Below are 18,007 nucleotides of genomic sequence, written 5' to 3' on the forward strand. Positions count from 1 at the left end.
ATCCTCGCCATTGGAAGCCGCAATGCTTTGTATCCATTGGCTGCAGCGATCGGACGAATAGGAGTCAGCGGGTATTGGATGCCCGAGAAGAGAATACTTCCCGAGGGGAGGACCGTCCCGTCCATCTCTTCAACACCACCAGAGGGGTTCACGTGAGAGTGACCAACCGGTGGGTGAGGGCTGTTCCTTTGCGTGAGGGGTCCGTGACTACTAAAAAGGCAGAACCGGATTTATCTGGGCTGTTACTTCCGTCTCTTTTTACTTTTCACCGTTGCTTTTCTGGGTGTTCGTGTTCTTTAGTCAAATAAGAAAAGATTAGTGCTGTGTTTTACCGTTTAAATCACACACTTTATATATATATATATATATATATATATATATATATATATATATATATATATATATATATATATATATAGACGATCGCACCAATTTAATATAAAAATAATTTAAAAAAATAAAATATATAAAATTTTATAAAATCGACGGACAATCATCATTCCATATCCAAACTTAGTTATCGATATGATCTGCAACAAAGATCATCATCCAATCTACCGTAATATTCGTCTCTCGATAAACATGCCGAATACTAACTGTATCAATTTGACGAAGAAAGATTCAAACATCTCGAATAAATGGATGAGCTTCGAACTGTCCTCCACCTCTCTGGATCCAAGCAATAACCATAGCAGAATCATCTTCGAGACAGTTTTTCTGCACATGAAGTTACAAATTTTTTCATCATATAATAATATTTTTTACTACGAACCTAATCCAATATAATTTTAATTTAAATTTTTGCTTCAAAAATTATAATTATTTTAAAATATTTGAATGTGAACTCCTTATCCGATCCGATGTAATTTATTTTATCTATTCGATTCGAAGATGAGTATAGAATGGATGTAGGTATAAAATTTTTAATTACAGAGTAGATATTGATATTAGTTGATTCAATTCGTATCAGACCTATTGCCATCCTTAATGTCTACTATATGTTAAATAAGTTGTATAACGCTACGTAATGAAGCCTTAGAGCTCAAGGGAACAACTTGGCATGATGGTCTTTTTTTTTTTTTTTTTTTTTTTGGATTTTTGATGATAAGAGAGGCACAATTAATTTTTTTTTTGATGAAAATAGAGACCAGTGAACTATCTTCATTAGCCATCAGATTTATTAACAAAAAATAAAATTTATTAAAAAAAGATGAACATATAGATTAATACGAATTTTGACAACCATAAAAATAAGAGCTTGCCAAAGAGAAAGAAAAAAATCAAAATAGAAATTAAAATTTAAGATTGTGAATTTTTAAAAAAGACAGCAACAAAAAGGGAGATTCTTAGCCACCAACGGCATATAAGAGCCTTAAACAAATACTGTAAAGTGCTGCAAGTCTTTTTCATCACCATCCCAATACCAAAATTGGGCCAAAGATGATATAAAACAGATATCAGATTGAAGAGCACACGAGCTACAATAGCAGACAATGTTACGAAGTTTAACATCATCATTGCAAATCACAAGTGAGCATAAGTAGCATCAGAAGTTGATTAAGAGAAAAATACGAGCATCAGTTATTAGCACTCCAAATCAAAAAAGAAAGAGCGAGCCCTCATATCCAAAGCGGAGAAGGATCAAAAAGCGAAGATTACCAATCTCGACAGGATTGTTACATTCAATTTTGTTGTTTGCAGCTTTTACTCCTCTAGTGGCGGCAAGCGAAACTCACCTGCATATTGCTGCCATACCGCTAGCAAAGTCGTGTAGAACATGGAAGGAATCGATGTTACTTCCATTTCGGAGGTCATCCATATCATATTAGTGGGAGACTCTAGAGCTGTGATTATTGGGTGGCTAGACTAGTGACTATTCCCTCTTTGTGGATATTTAGGGAGTCACTGCTTCCTTGATCTCATTTGAAGCAGCACAGTTTTATAAAGAGGCAAACTCTATAGCTGACTAAGTTGCCTCGTGTTGCGAATCATTCTACTAGTTTTGTTTGGCATTCCAGTCCCTCTACACTCAAACAACTTTAATGAGCTTCGATATTCTGATGCCTGTATACGGATCACCCATCCGGGGGAGGGAAAGAAAGCATACAAGGAATCATGGCACATTCATGAGTTATTAGATTAGTTGGCGGTCACCCTTCCCTGCGGACCATGAGAAACATTTGATAGATTTTTCTCGAGGGAAAGAAAAATTTGGTAGGTACATCAAATCAGATCATTGGTTTTGGACTGTTGCCTTTGGTGCGAAAGAATGAATCACCTTCGTTCACATGAATGTATCTTGGATTGTGCAATAGATGCTTTGAGAGCTCTGCAGAAGGATGAACGAAGAAGTTCAAATCGCTTGAGATTTATATGAGGTGCCATCCAACGGTTAACGTTACGAATGAAGATCAACCATTCTTTCATGTGAAGGATACAATCCTAATTTAGGTCAGTTGGCTTTACAACAATCTTGCTTATTGTCATGTGCCATCTATTTTTCCAGAGTGTGAATAGCTAGCTTCTCAAGCTTTAGTAAATACGTGATGTTTTTTTTTTAATAGAAATGAACTGATCATACTAGTTTACTATGAATATTTCAATAAAATCAAAAAATAAAATATTTTTAAGAATAATAATAATAATAGTCATTGTCTCGATCCACAGGACGTTCTCTGAGTGTTGAGCCACGAAGAAAGCAACCTAATCTGCTGCATAATTCATCTTATAGTAGATATATTCGACCATCAAGAATGTGCATCTTATTGAAATCTCTCGGATATCGCAGAAGAGGGAATGGGTGTGAGTTGCCTCCATCTGACCCTGAATCTATCCTACCACCGCCGCAAATTCCTCACTAATGATCAATCATGGTGACTTCTGTTGGGGGATACCCACCGACCGACCGACCGACTATCGGAGGGCCCGACCGGCTGGCGGCCCGACCGACCGACCAACTATCGGAGGGCCCGACCGGCTGGCAGCCCGACCGACTAACCAACAGCCCGACGGACGACTCTGACTGGCCGATCGTAGGTCGGGCGACAGGCCGACGGACGCCATCAGCGGCTAACTACGGTCGGGCGACAGGCCGACGGACGCCATCAGCGGCTAACTACGGTCGGGCGACAGGCCGACGGACGCCATCAGCGGCTAACTACGGCCATTCCACGGTCCGTTCCCGACCGACTAAACCCAGAGGTCTGGTAGCCGACCCACATGAAGCTCGCCGACCGACGGAGGAGTCCGACGCCACTCTGCTGGCCACCGACCTGGGGTCGGCCGACTCCACCAACCACCGTACGGTCGCCAGACGTTGTCAGCCCTGACACGGACATGCGGCACAATTACCTAGGGGCATTGTCCCGCCCGGGGCCGGGTCAACCCTGGCGATTAGACGGCTACACGGCGACATGACATTTTCACGGCGGCTCTGACAGTCTACAGTGAGTTGACAGTTCCTCACTTGTCCGCGCCATTAATGATGGCGCCATACCGTGCTCCACTATATATACCGGGGAAGGCAACAGTGCAAGGGGTCGATCCGCCCGTCTCTCCCGCATACGCAGGCTCGCTCCTCTCTCTCTCTCCCTCTCTCTTTCTCAGAGCTCTCTGTCTGCATTTCACTGTTGCCCAGTCACCTCTCTGACTTGACCGTCGGAGGGTCCCCGCCGGAGCCGCCTCCGGTCAGTGCGGACTTCCTTTTGCAGGTGCATGCTTCCCGGCGATCGGGCGACGAGGCGATTGGCCGCAACAGATTGGCACGCCAGGTAGGGGAGCAGCATGACAAAGACAAGAGCTCAACGATCGAGAGTCACTGGGTCGGTCAGGCGCTCTTCCCGCCGGGAAGAAGCCTCCCCGCCCCCACCGACGGCGGAGCCTAGCTCTCCGCGCCCTGCAGTGACCACGGAGGCCCAGATTGCGGCCATCGTACGGCAGATGACCGTACTGACCGACGCAGTCAAAAGCCTCCAGCAACAACCGGCGGCCCGACCTATGCCTTCCAGGAGCAGCCGCCGACGGCCGCGCCGACCCCTGTCGCCTCCATGCGAGCGCTCCCAACAGCGCTCCCATGGAGAGGAGGAGGGGCGACCACGGCGCGACGACCGACGGTCCCAGCGGCCCTCTCCTTCCCCGTTGGAACGGGCGAGGAAGGAAAAGCGGCCGCGCACACCGTCGGCCTCTCTTTCAGAATCCTCCGGAGGCTCCACCCCTGGGGTCTCCCAGCATCGACGAGCGGACGACTACGAGCGACGGTTCGAGGAGATCGACCGCCGACTCGCCCAACTGCAGATGGACGGCCAGAAGTCTTCGAACGACGTCGACTTCCAGACCGCCCAGCCTCTCTCTCTCGACTGGTCCTCGATGAGCCGATTCCCAGTCGGTTCAAAATGCCGAACGTGGAGCCATACGACGGCTCCACCGACCCAGTCGACCACCTCGAGAGCTATAAAGCTCTCATGACGATTCAAGGGGCAACCGACGCTCTTTTTTGCATCGGCTTCCCCGCCACACTTCGCAAGGCTGCTAGGGCTTGGTACTCCGGTCTTCGATCGGGCAGTATCCATTCCTTCGCGCAGCTCGAGCACTCGTTCGTGGCCCATTTCAGCACCAGCCGAAAGCCGTCGCGAACATCGGATAGCCTTTTCTCCCTCAAGCAGGGGGAAAACGAGACGCTCCGACACTTCGTGGCGCGATTCAACGCGGCCACGCTCGAGGTCCGGGACCTCAACGAAGACATGGCGGTTTCAGCCATGAAGCGGGGCCTGAGGTCGTCCCGATTTACTTATTCTCTGGACAAGACCCTCCCCCGAACATACGCCGAGCTACTGGAGCGCGCATACAAGTATATGCGCGCGGACGAAGGAGCGTCCGACCGACGCTTGGTCGAGCCCAGGGGTCCGAAGGAGAAGCGAAGAAAAGGTCGGGAGCCCGCCGAACCAAGCAGGCCCCCGACCAATAGTCGGCTTTCTCCACCCCGACAGATCCAAAAATCACCCCGCCGACAGACTCCGAGGCCGGTGCATCCCAGGTATGACTCCTACACTCCTCTCTCCGCTCCCCGTGCGCAGATCTTGATGGAGATCGAAGGGGAAGAATACCTGCGACGGCCTCCGCCTCTGAAGGCAAAGGGCCTCGACCATCGAAAGTACTGCCGGTTCCATCGGAGCCACGGCCACGACACCGAGCGATGCATCCAGTTGAAGGATGAGATCGAAAATCTCATCCGCCGGGGGTATCTCGGCAAATTTCGAAAGGGTCCGCCGACCCGACCGGCTGCCGATCGACGCCCCCAGCCGACTGAAGAGGCGCCGACTAACCAGCCGACGGCTGGAGTCATCAACATGATCTCCAAGCGACTGGGATCGGGGACGTCTACAGGGGGGAGCCGACGAAAAAGCCGCGCCCGGACGACGTGATTACCTTCTCAGAAGACGACGTTCGGGGCATCCAGACTCCCCACGACGACGCTGTTGTTGTGTCGGCGACAATAGCCAATTATGATGTAAAACGAATTTTTGTTGATAATGGAAGTTCGACAAATATTTTGTTTTACTCGACCTTCTCCCGAATGCGACTACCGACTGATCGACTTAGTAGGGTCTCCACGCCCTTGATCGGCTTTGCCGGAGACACCGTCACGACAGAAGGAGAAATCACCCTGCCCGTGACGGTCGGTACCGAACCACGGCAAAGCACAGTCTCCCTCATTTTCGCGGTCGTCCAAGTTCCTTCGGCCTACAACGCCATACTCGGGCGACCCGGATTGAACGCCCTCAGGGCGATCGTCTCGACGTACCATCTCCTTGTTCGATTCCCGACCAAAAACGGAGTCGGAGAGATGCGCGAAGATCAACAGCTCGCCCGACGATGCTTCCAAATCTCCGTCCAAAGCGACGAGACAAAGGATCCCCTGACAATCGACAAACTGGATCAACGGGAGGAGGAAGAGCGGGGTTCGCCGGCCGAGCAGCTCGAGGCGATCCCGATAGGAGAAAATTCCGACAGAAAAGTTTGGATCGGGTCTCAATTGCCCGACACCGAACGCCACCGACTGGCGGAGCTGCTGACGGCCAACGCCGACATATTCGCATGGTCGGCAGCAGATATGTCGGGCATCCCTCCAGAAACAATTACTCACCGACTCAACATCGACCCGACAATGAAGCCGGTGAGGCAGAAGAAAAGGTCCTTCGCCCCAAAAAGGCAGAAGGCCATTGACGAAGAAGTGGACAAGCTGCTCGAAGCAGGCTTCATTCGGGAATCCACGTATCCCGATTGGCTCGCCAATGTCGTCATGGTCAAGAAAGCCAACGGGAAATGGAGGATCTGCATCGACTATACCGACCTCAACCGAGCATGCCCGAAGGATAGCTTTCCACTCCCGAAGATCGACCAGCTGGTGGATGCGACGTCCGGATTTCGACTGCTCAGCTTCATGGACGCCTTCGCCGGGTACAATCAGATCCGGATGGCGCCTGAAGACGAGGAGCACACCGCGTTCGTGACCCCCAAGGGCCTCTACTGTTATCGGGTGATGCCCTTTGGATTGAAGAATGCCGGCGCCACCTACCAGCGACTCGTCAATAAGGTCTTCAAAGACCAGATCGGGCGTAACATGGAGGTGTACGTGGACGACATGCTGGTAAAGAGCACGCAGATTCCGGACCATGTTCAGGATCTCGAGGAGACCTTCCGCACCCTTCGACGACACCGAATGAAGCTCAACCCGACTAAATGCGCCTTCGGGGTGACCTCGGGGAAGTTCCTCGGATTCCTCGTTTCTCAGAGAGGGATCGAGGCCAACCCTGAGAAGATAAAGGCGATCCTCGACATGCGTCATCCGAACACCAAGAAGGAGGTCCAACAGCTGAACGGAAGAATCGTCGCTCTTAGCCGATTCATTTCCCGATCAGCTGAAAGGTGCCTCCCGTTCTTCAAGACCCTGCGCCAGGCGAACGGTTTCTCTTGGTCGGATGAGTGCGAACAGGCCTTTGAAGACCTGAAAAGGTACCTGGCTTCCCCGCCGCTGCTCGTAAAGCCGCAGGTCGGGGAGACCTTGTATCTCTACTTGGCCACATCTTCTGAGGCGATCAGTTCGGTGCTCGTTCGGAAAAACGAGTGCCGAACCCATCAGCCCATCTACTACACCAGCAAAGTGCTCCACGGTGCCGAAGCCAGATACTCGGAGACGGAAAAGATGGTTTTTGCCCTGACCGTCTCCGCGCAACGGCTCCGACCATACTTCCAGGCCCACGCCATCGTGGTACTCACCAACCAGCCCCTGAGGGCCGTACTGCACCGACCCGACACATCCGGACGACTCGCTAAGTGGGCGATGAAGCTTAGCGAGTTCGACATTCAGTACCGACCGAGGCCTGCCTTGAAGGCTCAGGTCTTGGCCGACTTCATCGCTGAATGCCCGACGACCGACCGAAGGTCGGGAGCTGAAGGCCCGGGACGAGATTCGGTCTCTGAGCCAGACCCGATCTCCACCTGGGTACTTCACATCGACGGAGCCTCCAACGCTCAGGGAAGCGGGGCCGGGCTCCTGCTCACGAATTGGACGGGGTAGTCACCGAATACGCCCTCCGGTTCGACTTCAAGGCCTCCAACAATCAAGCCGAATACGAGGCACTCCTCGCGGGCTTGAGGATGGCGAAGGAACTGGGCGTCGACAGCCTCCGGGCATTCTCCGACTCTCAGCTGATCGTGGGGCAGGTCAAGGGCGACTTCGAGGCGCGAGATCCGACCATGATCAAGTATCTTCAGAAGGTAAAGGATCTCGTGGCCCGCCTCGAGCATTTCGAGATCTCCCACATCCCCAGGACGGAGAACGCCCATGCCGATGCTCTCTCCAGATTGGCAACGTCGGCCTATGATTCTTTGGGTCGGACGTTTGTCGAAAACCTCCAATAGCCGAGCATCGATCGGGTCGAAGAAGTACAGCAGCTAACGTCTGAACCAAGTTGGATGGACCCGATCGTCCGGTACCTGTCCGACGGGACCAGTCCCGAAGATCCCGCGGAGGCCAAGCGACTCCGATGGTCGGCGTCGCAATATGTGATCATGGACGGCCGACTCTACAAGAGGTCGTTCTCCCTCCCTCTGCTCAGGTGCTTGGGACCGACCGACGCTGACTACGCCCTCCGAGAGGTTCACGAAGGAATTTGTGGGAATCACTTGGGGGGCAAGTCCTTAGCCTTCAAGGTCTTACGACAAGGCTACTACTGGCCGACCATGAGGAAGGATGCGGCAGAGTTAGTCCGAAGGTGCGAGCCATGCCAGAAGTATGCCAATATTCAGCACCAACCGGCCAGCCAAATCACTCCCATTGTCGCTCCATGGCCCTTCGCAGTGGGGAGTCGATATTCTCGGCCCCTTCCCACCGGCGTCAGGCCAGAGGAAGTTCATCGTTGTTGCCATCGACTACTTCACGAAGTGGGTCGAGGCCGAGCCCTTGGCGCAGATCACCGAGCGGAAGATGGAGGACTTCATCCAAAAGTCCATCATCTTCAGGTTCGGATTGCCGCGCACCATCATCACCGACAACGGACGGCAATTCGACAACCAAGACTTCAAGGACTTCTGCGCCAGGTTCCACATCCGTCATCGACTAACTTCAGTCGGGCACCGACAGTCCAATGGTGAGGTTGAGGTGACGAACCGAACCCTGCTCCATGGACTCAAGACCCGACTGAACGAAGCCAAAGGTCTCTGGGTCGACGAGCTGGGCTCCGTCCTATGGGCTTACCGAACGACCCCCCGTGTCCCGACCGGAGAGTCGCCGTTCAGTTTGGCCTACGGGACAGAGGCTATGATCCCGCTCGAGATTGGCCTGCCGTCTTCAAGGGTCGAGCAGTACCACGAGCCGGACAACTCCGAAAGTCGGAGGGCCGACCTAGACCTTCTCTCCGAACTGCGAAATAAGGCTCAAATCCGAATGGCCTCATACCGACAGAGGGTCGCCCGGTACTACAACGCTAAGGTCAGACCAAAGCTCTTCAGGCCTGGCGACCTAGTCTTGAGGAAGGCGGAAGTGTCGAAGCCCTTGGACCAAGGGAAGTTGGCTCCCAACTGGGAAGGACCCTACAAGGTTGCTGACACCTTCGGGCCGAGGGCCTACCGGCTGGAGACCCTTGAGGGGAAGCCCATTCCCCGGACTTGGAACGCCGACAACTTGAAGCTGTATTACCAGTGAATTTTGTGGTTGGAATACAAGTTCAGTTTTAAATTTTGGAGTCCTGATCCTTCGACGTTCAACGATCCATCGGCCCCTTACCAGGACCGATGCACCTACGGGAGTCGACAGCCCGCGCGATTGTTGTCGCGACTTCCGACCAGGCTGCGGCCAGTCGAGGGATATTCGGCTTACCACCGTTTTCACACAACGCGATCTTAGTCGCACCCACAGCTTCCCGACCGATTGACGGTCGGTCGAACGACATCCGGCTTGCTACCATATGTCGGACGACACAGAACCCGACGCAAGAGCTTGGGGATCCGACTTACTATCGCTCCCCCGACACTGCGCCGGTCGATGTTCGACTGAACGCATCTACGGAAGTCCAACTACCGAACCTTTACCAGGTTCGGTCGGCTCCCGACTTAACAAATGCGCCCGACCGGCGACTTCAACTATTGGAAGCCGACCTAAAGTCGGGACACAAGCTACTTCGGAGCTGTGCAAGTCGGTTAAGTCCTACCGACTTACCCGAGTTGGCGACTTCTCTAAGTTGGTAACTAGGGTTCGACATTACAGCAATAAGAGACATTTCAAACAAAAGACACAAGAAAAGACAATTTCATTCATTGATCGAAGGAAATTACAAAGTCGGGCCGAAGCCCGATTACACGTATTTTCAAAAAGAAACAAAAGGAAGACGGTCGGCTGGACCGATCATTCGTCCTGGTTGATCTCTTCGACCGACGGAGGATCGGGAAGGATCGGCGTCTCGACCGTGAGCGGCGCTGGGTCAACGGCAGAAGGATGTCCTTCAGTCGGCAAGGGACCTTCGGTCGGCTCCTGCTCCGGGACGGCTTCCTCCGCTGGGATGACGCCTCCCGACAGCTGGTCGGCCTCCTCTTCGGTTCCCTCCTCTTCGGCGAGTAGCGGGACGACTCGGCTGACGTCCACCTCCGGGTACAAGGCATGGACGGTATCCCGACCGTCCTCGAACCCGACCCGGTAGGAGGCGAAGCCCGACTCGAGCATCTCCTCCTTGTACCGGTCGGAGGCCCGGAAGTCCTCAACCGCACGATCGGCCGACTCCCTCGCCGACCGTGCCTCGTCCTCAGTGTGGGCCAGCTCCTCCCTCGCCAACTCCGCCTCGGCCCTAGCAATTTCGGCGTCGATCTGGGCGATGGACAACTCCTCTTCGGCTTCCGCGAGCTTCCCCAGGCTGACCCGAAGTTGCTCGCGTTCCCCTTGGAGTTCAGAGGTGGCACCGTCCCGTTCGCGTCGAAGACGACGCACGGCCCGACTTTTATGCTTGGCCTCCTTCTTGGCCGACTTCAGTTCGGCCATAAGCCGGGAGACCTCGTCCGTCAACTTGGCCTCCCGGTCGGCCGACTCCTGCAGTTGGTCGACCAGCCTCGCTCTTTCGGCCTCGGCCGCCACCGACCTTTCCTTAAAGGCTGCCCGAACGTCGCCGAACCTTCGGTATCCGGCCTCCAACTCGGACATGGTGAAGATCAGCTGCCGACGGAAAAAAGCTTTGTCATAATTATGTGGCAAGCAAAAATTCTTCTAAGGAAAAAGGTGACGCGAAGCTTACCTCCACCATTGTCGGGTAGAACCGCGACAGCATCTCGGTCACCTGCCGAGACCGCAACGACTGCACGTCGGTAGGGAGGAGGATCCCCTGGCACAACCTCCTCGCAAGGTTGTGGTCGGCCAAGGCCGATGCACCCTCAGGGTAGTATGCGCTGGGGGGCATTGATCTCTCCTCCTCCGAGGGCTTCATCGGGGCTTTCCCCCGATCAGCTGCCCCGACCGACGGGGCTGGCAGCGATGGGACGCTGGAGTTCGACCCGGCGCCCCCCGTTGCGCCAGCGGACGCCTCCGGACGATGTTCGGCTTCCCGAACGACATCCGGCTCCACCCGCGGCGGCGAAGCCGCCGACACTCCTTCGGCCACTTCCTCGGTCGGCCTCTCTTCGACTTGGACAGTCGGAGCCGCGAGGGCTATGATCGGCTCCGACCCCTCGGTCGCCGACGCTTCCACGGTCGGCGGGACTGGGGCTGGTCTCTTGGAAGGGCGCGAAGGGCCAGCCCCCGACGCTGGCCTCTTCCTCGCGGCGGCAAACTGACGAATCTCGGCATCGGTCGGCCTCATCCTCGGCGGTGTCCCTGCAAAACCGACCAGTGTCAAAGGCCGGACCAGAACTACCCTAAAGCCGAACAAAAAGAAAAGCTGGGGGATCGGGCGATACCTATTCGGGGGACCAGACTCAGGCCGGCATCATAGAGAGCTTGCTCGGTAACAAGCTCCCTCTGCTTCGGGACCGACATGTCCTTGAGTCGGTGGAAGTCCTCCCGGTCGTCCGCGTCGACCCGACTATTGTCGTTGGCCTCAGTTCGGGGTACACCCCAGCGGGAAGGAAAGCCCCAAGAAGAAGAAGAAGAAATGAAAAAGAACTGGTTCTTCCATCCATGAATGGACGATGGAAGACCGGTTATGAAAGCAAGACCCTTCCGGGGGTTGAAGAGCCACCACCCTCGGGCCTTAGGGTGGGGTCGGAGCACAAAAAATGCCCGGAAGAGGGAAACGCGATGGTTGGTCGGCAAAAGCTGACACAACAACGCGAAGGAGATTATCAGACGAACAGAGTTCGGCGCCAGCTGCGCCGGACAGAGTCCGTAGTAATCAAGCAGATTCCGGACAAACTCCGGAATCGGGAGCCGAAGACCCGCGCGAAGGTCTTCGACATATAGCGCCAGGTCGCCAGGCGGAGGGTTGTTGACCCGACCGCCGGCCCCTGGAGCGGAGAGCCGAAACTGCTCCGGGATGCGATAGTGCTCCCGAAGCTGATCGACATTCGGCCCCGAAAGCGAGGAAGCCTCATCTTCCGGAGCCGATCGAGAGTCGTCGGTCGGGTTCCCCAACCGAGCTCCCTGGGTCGGTTTCCTGGTCATTATGCAGGAACCAAAAGAGCAGAAAGGGAAGAAGAAGGAGAAGAGGGGACCACGATCCCGATGGACCCTCCGGAAGTAGAGAAGAGCTCTGCCCGCGACGACCAAGAAATCGCCCGGACAGAGTTTCCCCCAGCAAATGGCGAGTGTGGGTCCTGGGTCCGGGAGGTCCTATATATATAGGGCCGACCGACGGCCGAGATGCTTCCGCGCCGACCAAAGACCTCCAGATGCGCGACGCGTGGCGCCCGCCGGTTGGCTGAGGATTCGGCGTTCTTCGTCCCGGGACGCCCGCACCGCCCTCATTAAATGCCGGAGCGGATGCCGGCCAACCACCATGACACGCGGCGCGCGGGGGTTGGCTCCGCAGTCGGCCGCCCGTGCCGGTCCGCGTTCCCGATGGGACGCCTCACCCGCGATCGGCGCCGAATATCTGATCGACTGACGCCGTATCGTCCGGCGCCCGATCTTCTGACACCGACGTGACGACTGACGACGACAAGACATGGCGTCTGACACCTGACGCCGGCGCGACTTCTGGCATCGACTAGACGTTCGGATCACTTGGGATTCGTGAGGTGTCTGACAACGGATCAGCCGGCGGTACGGTCGGATCTGCACATGCGACAAATCCTCTCCCAGTCGTCCGGTCTTGCTACCCGAATGAAGGCATCGGCCAGCTCTCCACCCGACTTAGGAGTGGAGGGGGGCAACTGTTGGGGGATACCCACCGACCGACCGACCGACTATCGGAGGGCCCGACCGGCTGGCGGCCCGACCGACCGACCGACTATCGGAGGGCCCGACCGGCTGGCAGCCCGACCGACTAACCAACGGCCCGACGGACGACTCTGACTGGCCGATCGTAGGTCGGGCGACAGGCCAACGGACGCCATCAGCGGCTAACTACGGTCGGGCGACAGGCCGACGGACGCCATCAGCGGCTAACTACGGTCGGGCGACAGGCCGACGGACGCCATCAGCGGCTAACTACGGTCATTCCACGGTCCGTTTCCGACCGACTAAACCCAGAGGTCTGGTAGCCGACCCACATGAAGCTCGCCGACCGACGGAGGAGTCCGACGCCACTCTGCTGGCCACCGACCTGGGGTCGGCCGACTCCACCAACCACCGTACGGTCGCCAGACGTTGTCAGCCCTGACACGGACATGCGGCACAATTACCTAGGGGCATTGTCCCGCCCGGGGCCGGGTCAACCCTGGCGATTAGACGGCTACACGGCGACATGACATTTTCACGGCGGCTCTGACAGTCTACAGTGAGTTGACAGTTCCTCACTTGTCCGCGCCATTAATGATGGCGCCATACCGTGCTCCACTATATATACCGGGGAAGGCAACAGTGCAAGGGGTCGATCCGCCCGTCTCTCCCGCATACGCAGGCTCGCTCCTCTCTCTCTCTCCCTCTCTCTTTCTCAGAGCTCTCTGTCTGCATTTCACTGTTGCCCAGTCACCTCTCTGACTTGACCGTCGGAGGGTCCCCGCCGGAGCCGCCTCCGGTCAGTGCGGACTTCCTTTTGCAGGTGCGATCGGGCGACGAGACGATTGGCCGCAACAACTTCCAAAATGGATGCACAGGCTATTGGTTGCAATTCATTAGAGTCTTAACATGATGCCAGTTTGGTTATACCCTCTATACATACATACATACATATATATATATTACTCATGCAACGCACGCAACGTCGGACGGGCTCACAAGGCCAAATGTAAGCCCCGTGATTTCATCTTTTGCCCTCTTCCCAATTACATACGTCAACAACACGCGTCAAAATATACGCAGGTCAAAAACAAGAAAGGAAAAGAGGATAGGGTCCAAAAGTGCTCTAAAATATATGTTCTTATCAATTGCAGCCACTTTGACAAAAAGGTAAAGTACCAGCAACCTTGCAGAGAGGGTGATAAAAATAAAATATCTGCTGTAGTATATATAGTATTATATCCTCAGAAACTTTCCGGATGTTACGGCATCTTGTATTTGAAATTACGTCATACGAGCATACTGATACTTTAGTTACTCCCGCTGGAAGGACCAAAAAAAAAAAAATTCAAACATTCTCTTGTATCATCTTGTCGTTGCAAAGACCAATGATCTATTTGCTTTGACCTATCTGGCTTGTCCTCTAAGACTTATACCATAATGCATGGGATATAATTATGATTTCTTTCATAGATTAATAGCTTATGCACTTGGTGATCCATGCAATTGTCACCCATCTTCATATCTACAAATAGCTAGCTCGCAAGAGAAGAGCAGTACGTTATCTTCAACCAATTTATATTCCTAGGCATCTATTTTCGCTGCTTTTTTTTATTGATTGTTACATAATCATATAGTTTCTTCTTGGAAACTTTGCCATATATAAGGCATCCTGTATTTTTCAACAGAATATGTGTGCAATATGGTTAGCCTAATGTGCTAATTTGTTGGACCTTGATTAAAACATAGGGTAAATCCTAAAGGCCCTATCGTGTGGACTGACCATCAGTAACATTTTTATGAGAAATATACCATTTTGAGTCAGTATGTTAATCTAGATGCATACGTCAACGTACACACGCCAAATATGTAGTCACATTTATTTTCTGGTCTCGATCAATAGCCGTAATACTCCTGAAAAAGTATCACATTTATTTATATCTGTTCAATTAAAATGTGCCGCACCAAAAGCACTTGACTTCTAGATGAAACTTAAAATGCTCTTGAGAAACATAGAGCCGCAAATAATCGAACATGCATCGGAAATTAATTGACATTATAGAAATCTGCATTATGTATACATAAAATAAAATAGACATTTGTCTCTACTTTGCTCCAGGGGGGAAAAAAAAATAATGGAATGGCTATTTAAAATATACATATATTGAACATCCGGTGCAACTAATGCTCGTCTCTAGATATTTTCCATATATCCACTCCGCAGACAAGTTGAGCAGAATCAATGGGCATGGACCAGCTTATGATGAGATCTTTTTGGCATATTTGGAGGGGGAAAAAAAATGCTGGGGTTGTTCCGTTCACACCGCTTTGCCAAAGACCCTTCACACCTTCCGTCTTTGGGAGAACCTTGGATCGGCTAAAGTCGCCGAAACTCTTCCTTTATTCCTCAGCAGATCTCTTGTTAGATTTGCATCATTTCCTCGTTTTTACGCGAAGAAGAAACCAGCTGAACTCTTGTAGTTGCGCTTCTTCTCTCTTTCTCGGCATATTCCTCTACGACCGAACAGAAGACGGGGAAGTTCTCAAACCTCGCCACCATTCCAACCAAAAGAGAGAAAAAAACAAAAGCTACACTTCAGAGCCAATGGAAAAACTCAGCTGGGTCTTGCTGTCCAGCTAGAAAGCTGGCGAACCCAATTGTCGTGTAATGCTTTAATTCTAGGGATTGCAAGGTCTCTTCCAAAGAAGATTCCGAGGGACAGGCGCATGTGGCGAGGCCGAACCACGAATGGTTCCCGGCAATTATTGCACCCCGTCTCGGCTTCGAGGTTAGTAGGGCCGGACATTTACTTGGCTTTAACTCCGCTCGCCGACGGTGACCCAAGTCTACGGCAAATCCAGCAGGCGGAAGGTCCACCGACAAGACCCTACCGCTCCAGACAAAGGCGGGAATTCCCGTGCCAAGCACATTGGCGCCAATGGGTCCGTCGGGACAAATATGTGGTTCGTGTGGGCCGGCTCCCCCGCCATGAAAAATAAAAAAATAAAAGAGGAAGGAAAAACTCCACATCCACCGGATAATAGAATAAAAAGATTGCCATGCATGATTTCTATTTATTTTTTATTGAGTGGTTGATGTTGTGGGCAGGTTGTGGAGGTATCTCCTTTAATAGTCCCATATCGGATAACTCTGGTGTGTGCATGTGCTTAAGAGGGATACGAGCACACCTTCCCTCACGAGGCGCCTTTTGCGGAGTGTTGACCCCAATGCAAGGGACAAAATCGTGAGGCCGTTTGCGTAACGCTGGGGGGACAACCCCGGTGGAGACCACTGGGCACGCTCCCGGTCCGGACCCAGCCGCCTTTTGTGGGGCGTTGACCCCAATGCAAGGGACAAAATCGTGAGGCCGTTTGCGTAACGCTGGGGGGACAACCCCCGGTGGGGACCACTGGGCACGCTTCCGGTCCGGATCCAGCTAAAGTGGGCAATACTTCGTGGGGTGGGGCGTTGACCCCAATGCAAGGGACAAAACTGTGAGGCCGTTTGCGTAACGCTGGGGGGACAACCCCCGGTGGGGACCACTGGGCATGCTTTCAGTCCGGATCCAGCTAAAGTGGGCAATACTTCGTGAGGTGGAGCGTACGGTCTCCGATGACCTGCTTGATACGCACAACAGTTGACGTGGTATTGCTGGCCATAGCTATTCTAGACCACAATTTTAGCCTATGTAGACATCAAATCTGTGCAGGTTAACATCCTACGATGTTAAATCGCCTGCTCAAGACAATATATTGGACCGTTTCAACTCACAATTTTTCTACGTGACCTTTGCAATCAGTCAAGATGCGTGTATTTCTCCGTTCCATGTGGAAATAGTGTATTGGTTCATGTCGGTGGAGGTGTCTTGTCATTTTCTCCTGACGTAAACTATCCGTCCCCCAGCTCTCGTTAACAGCGGCTTTAATTGTACTAGAAAATTCCTTTTAGCCAGACTTGTAGGGAATTCGGACCTGACGTGAATTAGATGGTATTATCATCTTATTTAATATTATAAAATTTTATTCAACGATAAAAATTTAATAATAAATTTAATAATAATATCACTATACAATAAGATGGTGCTATCCCCCATGTATATTTCAGATGACAGTACATCACTGATGTATTGAAATTATTTTTAAATAAAAATATCTCTAATCAATAAATTAAAAAAAAAATAAAAATTTTCATCATTTTTTTCTATATATACTTACCTACTAAATATATTTTTTTACTTTTATTAGTAGATTTAGTTAGATGATATGGATATATTTTATTTATTTATTAGATATCTATTTTATTTCTATAGGTAGATATGGTTAATTGGCATAGATGGATCATACTAAATCTTTCATATTTTTTTTTAATTTATTTTGATGAATTAAATTATTCTTAATGGATAGTTCTGATATTGATGGTCAAAATTAACTAAACCTAATCAAACATAATTATATATAATATTATTATAATATTATTTTAATAGCTTCATCAAAATAAATATTTATAATAATGATAAATTATTATTATTATTATTATTATTATTATTATCATTATTACTATTATATATTTTTGTGAGGAGTTACAAATGAAGAATACTTAATCAAGTTGTAGAGTAATTATTATGTATTAATGTATAAGATTATTTATGATATTTTATATATATATGATCACTATCACTATTTAGTGATATATCAAATATAATAAAATTTTATTTTTAATAATATATTAAATATGATGATTATATATTATTTTAATATTTATATTATTTTAATAATTATATCAACAGTAATATATCAAACGGTACATGAAGGTGTTAGTCTCATTTCATAGGGGAAGATTTGAGAAAGCCATGGAAGGTATCGACGAAGAGGGTTCTGCTACAATTTGAACGTGGTAGTTTGGCACGGCGTAACTTCTCTTTGGGTGTAACAAGTCGACGCCGTTGCGGCAGATAAATGCTTGGTACGCCTGACAGGCGACAACGTACCTATGATAGCTAACCTGCCGTCCGAAGAATTTAAGACGCGGCCATTTAAAATCATAACTTTTTAAACATATTAGTATATAACCCGCCTAACGATACAATTTTTTCACATCTTAATAATAATTTTTAAATAAAAATTATTAACTGAATTTCTATAAAGTGTTTA

The sequence above is a fragment of the Elaeis guineensis genome, chromosome 2 (assembly GCF_000442705.2).
Source record: "Elaeis guineensis isolate ETL-2024a chromosome 2, EG11, whole genome shotgun sequence".
Taxonomy (NCBI): Eukaryota; Viridiplantae; Streptophyta; class Magnoliopsida; order Arecales; family Arecaceae; genus Elaeis; species Elaeis guineensis.